The 11626-nt window shown below is 46.4% G+C and overlaps 1 long non-coding RNA gene across 1 annotated transcript; it reads left to right on the plus strand.

The window, feature by feature from the left end:
• The first annotated feature begins 710 nt into the window (after positions 1-710).
• On the plus strand, positions 711-10498 carry LOC103161220. The gene is made up of 3 exons (XR_003484657.2): positions 711-1399; positions 8526-8663; positions 10148-10498. It is a non-coding gene; the product is annotated as an uncharacterized LOC103161220 (long non-coding RNA).
• The last annotated feature ends 1128 nt before the right edge of the window (positions 10499-11626 follow it).

The raw sequence follows: 11626 nt of genomic DNA on the forward strand, positions 1-11626 counted from the left end.
TGCCTGGACTGTTTGTTGCTGTATAAACTGGACATACAGGACCCACAAGAAAGTGACTGCTGAACTTACAAAACAAGACAGTACTGAAGGGTTCCTGTTGAAATGGAGAAGTGTGCCAGACACACTGTGGCCTACGGGCTGAAGATGGATGCCCCAACGTTACAGAGGAACTTTGGGTGACTGTCCAGGTAGCGGATGTCTCTGTCAATTCTAGAGTTTATATATTATTCTTCTGTGGTCTTTGATAGAATTGAAGACAGATAGTTATGGTTATAGTTTTCTTCAGTTATTATAAAAGATAAGTTATCCTTCTTTTATTTAGACAGAAAAGAGGAGATGATGGGGAATATACTGTGTATGTTTATCTTATTGATTGTTAAATGAAATACTGTTTGGCCAATGAGACAGCAAGTTAGACAGAACTAGGAGTCAAAGAGGATTCTGGGAAATGTAGTAGAGAAGTGGTGATCCAGGCAGGAAGTGGCATAGCAAGGAGACTCATATTTAAGTGAAGGAGAAACAGAAAGGGTCCTTTTTTCCCTTGCTCCTCCAGCAGCACAATGTGATCCACTGGCAAGGAGGGATGCCAATAAGGCGTCTGATAAGATAAGTCTTATAAAATATATAGATTTATGATAATTAAGACTGAGCTAACAGATGAGAATCCTAGTCATTGGCTAAGCAGCTTTGAACCTAATACAAGTTTCTGTGTATTCATTTGGACCTAACTCGGGCGGGCAGCTGGCATAAAGCACACATGTGGCGGTGGGGCTCGGCGGCTTTTGGCAGAAAGATTTATCATAACAGTCCACCACAGCCTTCCTAGAATATAAGCCTTTTCTGTTTTGTGTGGGTTGAGGCTATTGCCCCTCCAGCTGGCCTGCTGGGTCCTCCTGCCTTCCTCAGCTTCTTCCAGGAATGTCACACCCAGTGCTATGTATATGGAGACAATTCAATGACTTCTCACTGGGTTAGGAAAGGAGTCCCTTCTCATGGGACTTCAATGCTAGGCCTTGGTTGATTTTGGATTTGTTCTTCCAGTAAAACAAAATGGAAGACCAAAAGTCAGACTTCAAAGATGATAATCGCAAAAGGCTTTTTCTGCATGCCATCCCAGGTGCCTTTGATGGGCGTGGGGAGACAGGCAAACTCCCACTTTGTCCCTAGTGGCTCACAGCCACCTGGCCTGAGTGTTTACTACTTTTGCATGACTCCCCTTGGCTAGAAGACGTCCCTAGTTCAGTGTAAACATAGGAGAGAGAGAGGGAAAACAACCCTACAAGGCAAACAGAAGCAGCAGAACTCCAGGATAATGCCCCATGGATGCTCTCCCTGAAGCCCCATCATGGATGAAGAAGTGAGGAGCTAGGAGCCACCACCAGTTCCAATCCTGCCCAAGGTACTTTGTATTATTCCTGCAAATAGTCTTCCTCCAAGCTCAACTATGCCGTGTAGCATGCCATTCCTTGCATTGCTTACAGGTCCGTGGGATTTTTCCTCATCTCAGAGGATGGTGGGAGCAGGCAGATCTCATTTACATGGTATGGTCATAGGGCATGACAAGAGCCTAAGGGGAGGACTGAACCCTCCCCTCCAAGCCACTGAGCCTTAAGGATAGGGATGGAGTTCAAGGGAAGGAGAAACCGGAAATGAGTATTCAGTTCAGCTAAGTCTAAACTTCATTTAAAATATATTTTGGTAAGGGTCCAATTATGATTCTCCACAGGGCAGTTTTTTTTTTCCAATGCTCTAAATGTAAAAGTTGGAAAGAGAATCCAAATGAAAACAGTGATACCTGAAGCCTAAAATAAAGCTCAAAATGATCTTAATTATTTAAGTACCTCAGGCTAAGTGAAGTCTGAATGCTTTGTAAGGACAAATGTGAATCAACCTTCTTACTCACGATAAAAGCTGCGGAGGGTGACTGGGGCATCTCAGGTAGTCTGCCTTCTAATGCCACTGCTCTAAGTATAGAAAAAGCAAGTCACATAGTCTGCCAGTGTTGGGGCATGAGGAGGGTGGGTGTTCCTGTGACTTCCCGGCTAATTATTGTCTACACCTGCTCTCTGTCCTCTTCATGATTTTATATGTGCATGACTCAAATGCCCTGCTCTTCAGCACTCATTGTCTTTTCGGTTGGTTGGTTTGTTTGTCTGGTTGGTCTGTTTTGCAGGGCTGGGGATTGAACCCAGCATCTCACACATGTCGGACAAGTGCTCTATATACCTGATCCTCTTTTTGCTTTTTCTGTTTAGAAACAGGGTCTCTAAACAGGGGTAGCCTTGAACTCGTGATCTTCCTGACCAGCCCCTCACAGAGACTACTTTGGATTATAGGCCTGTACACTAGGCCCGGCTCATATAGTTCATTTTGTAATTCCATTCCCCGATTCTAGGCCTTCATGGAGGTTTCCTGAAGAATTTCTTGGCTCACTCGTACCCGGAAAGGCTAACCACAGAAGGACAGACAATCTGAGAGCAAATCAGATGGAGAAATGAGCACCAAGTCTCTGCTGTCCTCAGAGCTGAGAAGTCTTGTGGTAGCGAAGCTGATTCTATACTTGCATTCCTCAGTCACTCAGGATTTTCATAAGTAGTTTGATCACATAAGCCACTTTTTCAGATATTACTTATTAACAACCCCAAATGCAGCTTAGAAAATGTTTCAAAGGATGAAGGTGATGATAATGATGAGGACAGCAATACAGTGATGATGCCCATCAATTGAATGCTCTTCTAATGTCAGGCATAGAGATTTAATTACCAAGCAATCAAGTGAGACAGATGGAAGAGCCAGACAATGAGACTGACCAAGCAGAATGTTTTACCCCAAGTGCCATAGCTAGAAGTGTGGAACTGGTCTATGAAACCAGATCATGCACATAATCTCACTTTACAGGCCCTTTCCTATTCTCTGTACATCGGATCCTGTGTTGTGACATCTCTCAGGGCCTCAGACTGGAGAGGGTGGTCTCTATTCTATATGGCAGAGGTTAGAATTTGATTGGTGGGCAGCCATCCAGTATGTGGCTAACAGCAGACCAGAAAATAGTCTAGTTATACCCTCTGTCTGCACAGAATATATATGAGATAGGTTGAGTTGAGTCGCCATGTCTCCACCAGGCAGCAACCATAAGTTTGGAACAGGCCAGGGGCTGCACTTGTAATGAATTACCCCCTCTTGCAGTCCAGAGCTTTGCATTCTGGGTGCTCAAAGATGTTTAGGTTGCCTGGCTTCTCACTAATAGAAACCTGTTGTGGTGCCTGTTGCTATAAACATGTTGCCAATTTGCATAAATATGTGACATTGTAAACATTCCTGAAAGATCTTATCCACTTTGTTGGCACACAGCCCACAAAAAACCAGGTAGACGTACAGACGTTGTGAATGCTACTTAACCAGAAGGCAAAGCTTGCTTCTGCTCCTTGTGCCGGCAGATGGGTCAAGAAATGGAACACATACCCAACCCAGTGAGTGTAGCTTGCTTTGTTTTGCTTTGAAATTATTTAAGAGTTATTTTTCTTGTACCTCCTAAGCCAACTGTCACACTTGAAAAGATGGAATGGAACTATTAAGATTACATAAATGGATTTGTGCTTTGGAACAGCAGACCTGAGTGTGGAGCTTCAGTGTTGGAAGAATTTTACAGATCCACCATGTCAACAGGTGACACCTTGTAGAGGTAGAACTTGAGGCTGGTGACCTACACAAGATGGTAACAGTCCAGCTAGAAGCAGACAGGACTGGATTTCCATAACCAGGATCCCCATCACTTTCCCAAACACTCTTGGCAAATAAACCACCCCCCAACTCTTCAGATGAGTAAACTGTATGTATGTACATACCACTAGGGAGAGCTGAATCCTTTGACATCAGAGCCAAGCCTAAAAGAGTGCTGACCTCCCTAAGTCTCCTCTAGCCTTGTATTAGCCAACCCTTTCGGGCCACCAACCCTGAGCTAGTGGGACTGGTGTGCTTTCTAACAGAGTTTCTTTGAACCTCTAAAACCCCCTAATGAGGTAGGTGTTATTATCTCTGCTATTTAGATGTGGAAATTAAGTCAAATAATGTACCCCAATTACACAGCTGGAAAAGAGACTGGGATTAAGCCTAGGCCCCTGAGTGGGAGGTTGGGTTTCATCCACTTCATGGGCTATTGGAGAGACAGAGAGTACACAGGAAGTTCCTTTGCCCACACTGGGTGCTTTGCCAAAGCAGGTCCCACCCCCTGATATCTGCCCGAGTCCTCCTCCATCACCTGCACTAAATCCAATACAGATAGATCCTACTACATGCCAGTGTATTATATTTTCATTTACTCCCAAAGGCTTTTGTTTGAGAGGGACTTGAGTGTCGGCTTCATTCATGACAGCAGCCCCCAGACACTGACTCCTAGATATCCTTATATTTGCCAAGCAGATTGCATTCAAGAGGCCCAGAAACTGGGCAACTACCTCAGCATGCTAAATTGACAAGCCTTCTTTTGTCTCAGAGCCAACTATAAAGAATCTGCATCCTGCCACGGTCCCAGGCAGACACAATTCTTGTGATGGTGGCTTGTCCCCACACACTGGTCTCCCTATAAATATTGAGAGGTCTCCAACCCAACAAGTAAGCAACAGGGCTTATCAGAAAGGAAAGTTGGAGTGAATAGGGTAGGAAGGGAACAAAGAACCCAAGAAACCCAGAAGTCTTGGGCTTGGGCCAGTGTGGACTTCCTCTCTGGACCTGTAGCGGGTGCCTGTCTCACTGGTTCACTTCAGGGCTTCCCACCCTGTCCCAAGTGAGGACAGTGACAACCCATCAGAAAAACCAGTCTTTCTCTTCTGCTCCCATATCCACCGCAGTTGCCTCTGGGCAGGGCCCTTCAGCCTGAAGTACCATTATCCAGTGGTGGGGGACGCCTATAGTGATGGAGTGAGAAGCTGGGAGTGGCAACCACAGGCCCACAGAGTTGGTGTCCAGGCTAATGGAAGCGAAGAGATGATGGGGAGGGAAGGAATTAGTGTTTGCCTAGCACATACTACCTGCCAAGAACTCGACAGCTGTAATCTTACTTAATCCTCACAGAAATCCTATGAGGTAGGAATTATTATCCTTTTGTGCCAATGAGGAAACAGAGGGTCAGCAAGGTTAGGTAATTTTCCTGGGGTCACATGACTGCTGGGGTGGAGCCAGACTTGAAATGCATGTCTTTGGATTCCCGATTCTATGGTCTTTCTTAGAGCACCAGGACCTTATGAGATCAATTCCAAAGGCATGTAACTGTTCAAATTTCCAGCATCCTACAGTACAAACGAGGATAAACATAGTGCTGGTCTCCCAGGGTGCCTGTGGCCTAAGTGACATGGGTACTGAGAGTAAAGGCCAACCTCCCACAAGTCATCTAAAACAGAGTTCTAAAAAGGAAACCTTTGCTGTCTGTCCCCCTCTGCCTGTCTTGTGCCTCGGTTTTCTAGCCTGGGAAATGAGCATTGTACTGGACGATGCCAAGTCTTTCCACTAGGACTCCCTGTTCTGCTGATTGATACTTAGTTCAAGTTCCTCCTCCAGCCTCCTGCTGGTGCTCCCTCATAGGTTCCTGGTTTTATACCACCTTGGCTGTACTCCAGGATCAGGCTTGTTTCTGCACTGCAGGATCCCCCACCCCCAACCTTCGATCTCCCGTGCCAATTTGAACTCTATCTACACTTCTCTCAAGGGCAGGTGGAATCTCAACTCTTCCATGAAAGCACACTGGCAGTCTTGCTCTGGACTAACCCTCTTCCCATAATTCCCCGCAACTGTTAAGCCCATGCTGAGTCATACAGCTTCCAAGTGGCTTACACTGTCTTCCTGAAGTCTGTTTGATTGACTCAGTTCCCTAAAAGTCTGCCCCACAAGGGCAAGTGTTAGGAATACGGAGTGAGATGGGACCACAGAGGATCCTATGGCAAGGGACAAACACACCATCAGGCAGAACTTACATGGGAAGGAAGAAGGGAGTGGGGGAAGGGGGAGAGAGAGAGAGGAGAGAAAGAAGAAAGAGAGAAAAGAGGCAGAGAGACAGAGAACAGAGAGATGTGGGGAGGGGAAGGTGGATGGAGTTTGCCTCTTAAAGAAACCTTTGCACCTGCGTGCATACTAGTGACATAGCAGCCATAGGACCCTGGGCTGCCAGGGTACTGCCTGAGTGCATCCTACCAGATGACAGCTGCAGGTCAGCATAATGCCTGAAACCTAATAGCAAAGACCTTATTTTCTCCTTCCTTGGAGCTGCAGGGATGCAGCAAGGTCCTGGACACATGCTTGGTCATTTCCTCTACCATGGTGGTTGAGCTCCCCCAGAGGAGTGCCTCTCTGTAGGATCCTCAGGACTGGGGAGCTGCGTTCTAGACCATGTCTGCTCTCATGGAGTACTCAGGAAGAGGGAGCCAACCGTTTAACGAGGCCTGGGCATCTCTGACTCTAATGAGTACTGTCTCAGAGGCACTGAGGCAAGGGTTCTGTCTCGAGAATGGGGAGCATTTCTGCAGAGGTGCAAGGGTGCTAACATGGAGCAGAGTTGGGGGGCAGAGCAAGAAGAGGCAGTGTGTGCTGACTTCTCTGAAGGCTCACTCAAGCCTCTCATGGAGAAGGAAAATGTCCTGGCAATGATGGGAAGGAAGCAGGTAAAAAGGAACCTTTAGTTACCCAGTGGCATCTGCCTTCATCCCATGTGGAAATGAGAATTACCCAGTGTAAAAGGAGCCTTCTTTGTTTTGTGTTAAAATGTATTTTTTTTTTAAAAAAGTGTAATTGTTTTTAATGTTTTTTTCTTTTTAACTCATTTGATTATGCTTTTTATCTTTTCCTTTTTTGGTTTTTCGAGACAGGGTTTCCCTCTGTAGCTTTGGAGCTTGTCCTGGAACCAACTCTTGTCCAACTCTTGTAGACCAGGCTGGTCTGGAACTCACAGAGATCCGAGTGCCTCTGCCTCCCAAGTGCTAGGATTAAAGGCGTGTGCCACCACCGCCCAGCTTGATTATGTTTTTAGCATCTTTATTTGGTAAAATAAAGGTCCAGCTTGATGTGAAGGACGTTAACAGGCCCGGATTCTCAGAGGCACTGCTAGGTCCCCAATGAAATGTAGCAGTCCCTGACTGCCTGTGGTCCCACCTATCCACGGTCAACTGTTGCCCAAAAAACGTTAACTAGAACATTCTGGAAATGCACAATTAATAAGTCTTAATTGTTCCCTGTAGGGCATGGCTCTAGTTGTTCTATTTTATCACTAGCTTTTGGGACTGACCTCTCTCTGTGCTAATTTACAACATCAATTATTGAAGGGACCAGCTCCCCATTTTGGCAGCCATGACAGTAACAAGTGCTCGCTATGACCTTGTCTTAGTCACTAGAGGTTAGGTGCCTGCCTCGTGACAAGGAACCAATCAGAAGTCAGCTGGTGGTGCTATGCTAAAGTAAACAACCCTGGGTGTACTTTATGGACAAGCGCACAGCAATGACTCACAGAGCATAGCAACCACCCTGGGAGGGCCTATGGGCCATAACAACCAGTTAACTAATTGACACAGGGCAAGCCCTCCAAGCCTGGAGGCACACCAATAGTGAGCCTGTGCGTACCCCTAGACACTTCCCTTACGCTGCCCTACAAGATCTCTCGGCAGCCAGTTCAAACTGTCTTTTGTAGCCAACCGCCATGGTGAGCAGACAAAAGACCTGAGCTAACATGGGGTTAGCTCGTTAAATTACAATAAAGCCTCATGCAGTTTGCAGCAAGCTTCGAATCTGCCTGGTGATTGGGGTGACCTCGGTCGTGGCCTGGGACCCCGGATACCTGAGTTTTCCAGGGGTCTAACATTATAGTTGTGTAAGTGTGGGAACAGACATGGAATATGTAAGGTTCTGAACTCTGAGACAGTTCACAGACCCACTGAGTCTCAGAATGTGTCCTCACTGATAAAGGGATCCGCTATAGCCAGAAACAGGAAGAAAGTACAATGTGGACTTAAGTCTGGCAGGGACAGAACTACTAAGTAATTGCTGCTGTCTTTGATGGGGGCAGCAGACTTGACCCTGGGGAGGCAGAGACTTGCTTTGAAGGCTCTGACCCCTGTTCTCCCCTGTGAGAGCTGTATGCTACCCCAGATGCCCACCCTCACCGGTCTTCTTTGTGCTCCTCCCCTCTTCCAGCAGCTTCCACTCCCTCCCAGGGAGCACTGGAATGCATCCTTCCTCCTTTCCAGGCCCGGCTCAGGGCTTATCGCTGATCTCCTCCTGTCTTTCAAAGACAGAACTGACAATTGTGATTTCTCCTCTCCAGGTGCAAAGGAAATTGCCCTGTGTAAGTGTCTGCGCATCTCAGGCCCTCACCCCCAGGGTTGCTCATAGCTTGTCAGCCGAATCTGCACTAATGAGCTAATGAGATTAAAGTTGGAACTTTCAAAAAAATTTTCTTTTCACAGATCTGTCCAAAATTCTTGCCATGAGTACCTGCCTGAGTTGAAATAGGGTAACAATTTCAAATCTTGGAGTGTCTCTTTCAGGGCATTTTAGTCACATTCTGGAAACAAGAGAGAAGTTGAGTGGCCCCAAGACAAACCTGCATAAGGAAGTGTGTGAGGTGGGGGTGAGGTGGACCCAGGCTGGCTTCCCAGATGCAAAGGTCTCTCAGGTCGTGGAGGGTAAGATTCATTCCTGTGAATTATTTCTTCTTAAAATTTGAATTTTCTTTCACAGATGGCTTGTATTGGGGGCCTTATGGGAGTTTGGGGTAGATTGGGAATAATCAAAGGGAAATGCAGGGCTGGAGATGTCTCAAGGTGAAGAGGCTCATTGTTCTGGAAGCGGACTTAGCTCCCAGCACCCACAGCAGACAGTTCACAACCACCTGTAACTCCACAGGGTCCGGTGCCCTCTTCTGACCACAGTGGGCACTTACATGCACGAGGTATGCATAAGCTCACTCAGGCACACATTCATACACATAAATAAATAGAGAAATCTTAAAACAAAATTCCAACAAAGGCATCTTGAAGCAGGAAGGAGTGAACAACCTGGAACTTCATGAGAAGAGTGGGACCAATAGGGAACAATGATAGAGGGGGCTTCACGGAGTGTTCCAAAATGGATATTAGCTCCTAGACAACTAGGCAAAGGTACTGATGCATCCTGACAGGACTAGGAGGTGAGTTCACTGGCTCCAAAATGGCCCTTCACCTACAAAACAAAGATTGGAGGAAGGGCAGAGACTCAGATTCTATCTGTACTGTTTGGGGCTGGTCTCCCCACCTTTTGAACCCTTATCAGAGAAAGATAAGGGTGACTCTCCTTTGGATCCTTCGAATCCTTCCAGTTCCAAATCCTTTTCTGAGATTCGAAACATGGTGATCTTGTCCTACAGTATGAACTCCCTGAAACTCATGTTGGAACTATAACCTGAGCTGGGCTTTAGATTGCTGGAGTTGATCACGACCCAGAAGTAAACACATCTACAACAGCCCATGAAATAGCCCAGAACTGACTGGAGTGACAGGGGACATTCTGCAAACGAGTGTTCTAGAACAAACAGTGCTATGTGAGGCCACCCTACAGGCTTCAAATACAGCATGATGAACTTTAGAAAATGCCTGTTTTCTATTGCTATAATAAAATGCCCAACAATGAATAACTTATACAGGAAAGTAAAAAAAAAAAATACCACAGAGTTGGAATATGCTCAGCTTCTGGTGGGGATTTTGTACTGTGTCAACTCATGCTAGAGAGGGCAAGTGAGCAAGCAGGCACATGTGGGGTCAACAAAGCACAAGGGGAGGCTTGCTTTATAACCATCTGATCTGGAGAGACTAGTCCCAAGGCAGTGAGAATTCACACAAGAAAGCAATGACCTTTCTCAAATTCCTACATGTGTTTTGGAGAGGACACCTATAGCAGGCAGTTCTAGAAGGATCTGTACACACTTCATCTCCACTTCTGGGTCTTTGGTTCTATGCTTTCCATTTCCATTTCAACCTTTTGCATTTCCACTCATGGACGAAGCTCCTCCTCCATGATCCTTTATTGGAGATGACAGCCACTGAGGCAGAAGCAAAGACTATGCCTCCCTGTAGCCTGTTCTCACGGTGTAGAATGTCTGTGTCTAGGCGAAGGTGTCTTCTTTGCCTTCCAGAATGTCAAGATGATGAGCAGCAATCAGAAGGGAGGTGGACCCAGGCTTCCATGGGAGTGAACCTTGAAAACATTATGCTAAGTGCACAAACCAGTCACAAAAGACAAACACTACTGGATAGCGTGGAGTACCCAAGGTGTCAAGTTCACAGAGAATGTAGAATGGGAACGATCCCATGCTGGGGAGATGGTGATGGAACATATTTAGAGCTTCAGTTGGAAAAGAAAGCTACCCTGGAGATGCAATGCCTGTGAATGTGCGTAACGCTTCAGAACTGTATGGTGTAAAGTAGCACATTGAATGCTCTGTGTACTTCACCACAATAAAGAAAGGAAGCTGATTTCCCCTGTCCCCCTCCTCCTCTGGACTTTTTCAGCCAAGTTGTCCACTTGCAGAAGTCTGCTAATCTTTGTTGATTTTACTGTGTCTACAGGTTTAGTGAGTTTCTGTGTGCAGAGTTAAGAGGGAGATGCAGCTATGTTGGCACTCCATTTGGCTTTGTACTGTGCCTACCCATGGGTTCTGGATACGACTCAGCAACATGCGAAGGAGGTGGTGATTCAGCAGTATAGCTAACTCAGGTTAAGGGGAGGTGAGTTGGGGGGTGAAACAGAAGGATTAAAATGACTGGGATTGATAGGAGTGTGCACTATGCTCCACTGACTAAGAAAAAACGTGGGCGATGGAAAGGGAGGTGGTGAGTGGGAGTTATAGTCCACCAGGGAGCCCTTCCCACTGAGGGATGGCAGTTCCTGCTGTGAGTGACTCATAGGAACCATGGATGCTGAAGTTTCATTGACACCTCAGGAAAGTAAGCTATCTTATCTGCTTTGCTGCCTCTCTGTCACTTCCCACTAAGTCTTTCTATTGGCAAGAGCAGCTGGAGTGCCGGGGGCACCCTGCTAATTAATTGCCCATGGCCTGTGAGCACAGGTGTGTGTTAGTCAAAATTTCCATGCTTGGGGAAATGTATGATTCGGGTTATAATGGCTTCCCTGCTGGTCCAGATTCTGAGAACCTCTATGCCCAGGACAAGTTTGCCCCACTGGTTCCCCTCAGTGAAGCAAAGCACACTTCTTAGATGCCTATTTCCCAGCAGGAAGTGATCTTGGAAATCACCTGGAAATACTCCTCAAACGTCAGAATCAGGGCTAGAGAGGCTCAAAGGTTAAGAGCACTGGTTAAGCTGCTCTTCCAGAGGACCCAGGTTGGATTCCCAGCACCCACCAGATGGCTCACAACTGTCTGTAATTTCAATCACAGGAGACCTGACACAGGCACTGCACAAACATGGTGCATAGACACATAAAATAAAAATCAGTAAAGTTCCAATTTTTAAAGGTCAGTGTGCTGTTGCTGGGGTGCAGATTATAAGAATGTGGCCCTAGGTCTTCAATATTAGTGCCCCAGAATCTCCACCCTGGGAAATGAGAATGCATACCTGTCCACACTAAAACTTAGAGACACATACTTACAGAA

This window comes from Cricetulus griseus, chromosome 4 (assembly GCF_003668045.3).
Source record: "Cricetulus griseus strain 17A/GY chromosome 4, alternate assembly CriGri-PICRH-1.0, whole genome shotgun sequence".
In the NCBI taxonomy this organism is placed as follows: Eukaryota; Metazoa; Chordata; class Mammalia; order Rodentia; family Cricetidae; genus Cricetulus; species Cricetulus griseus.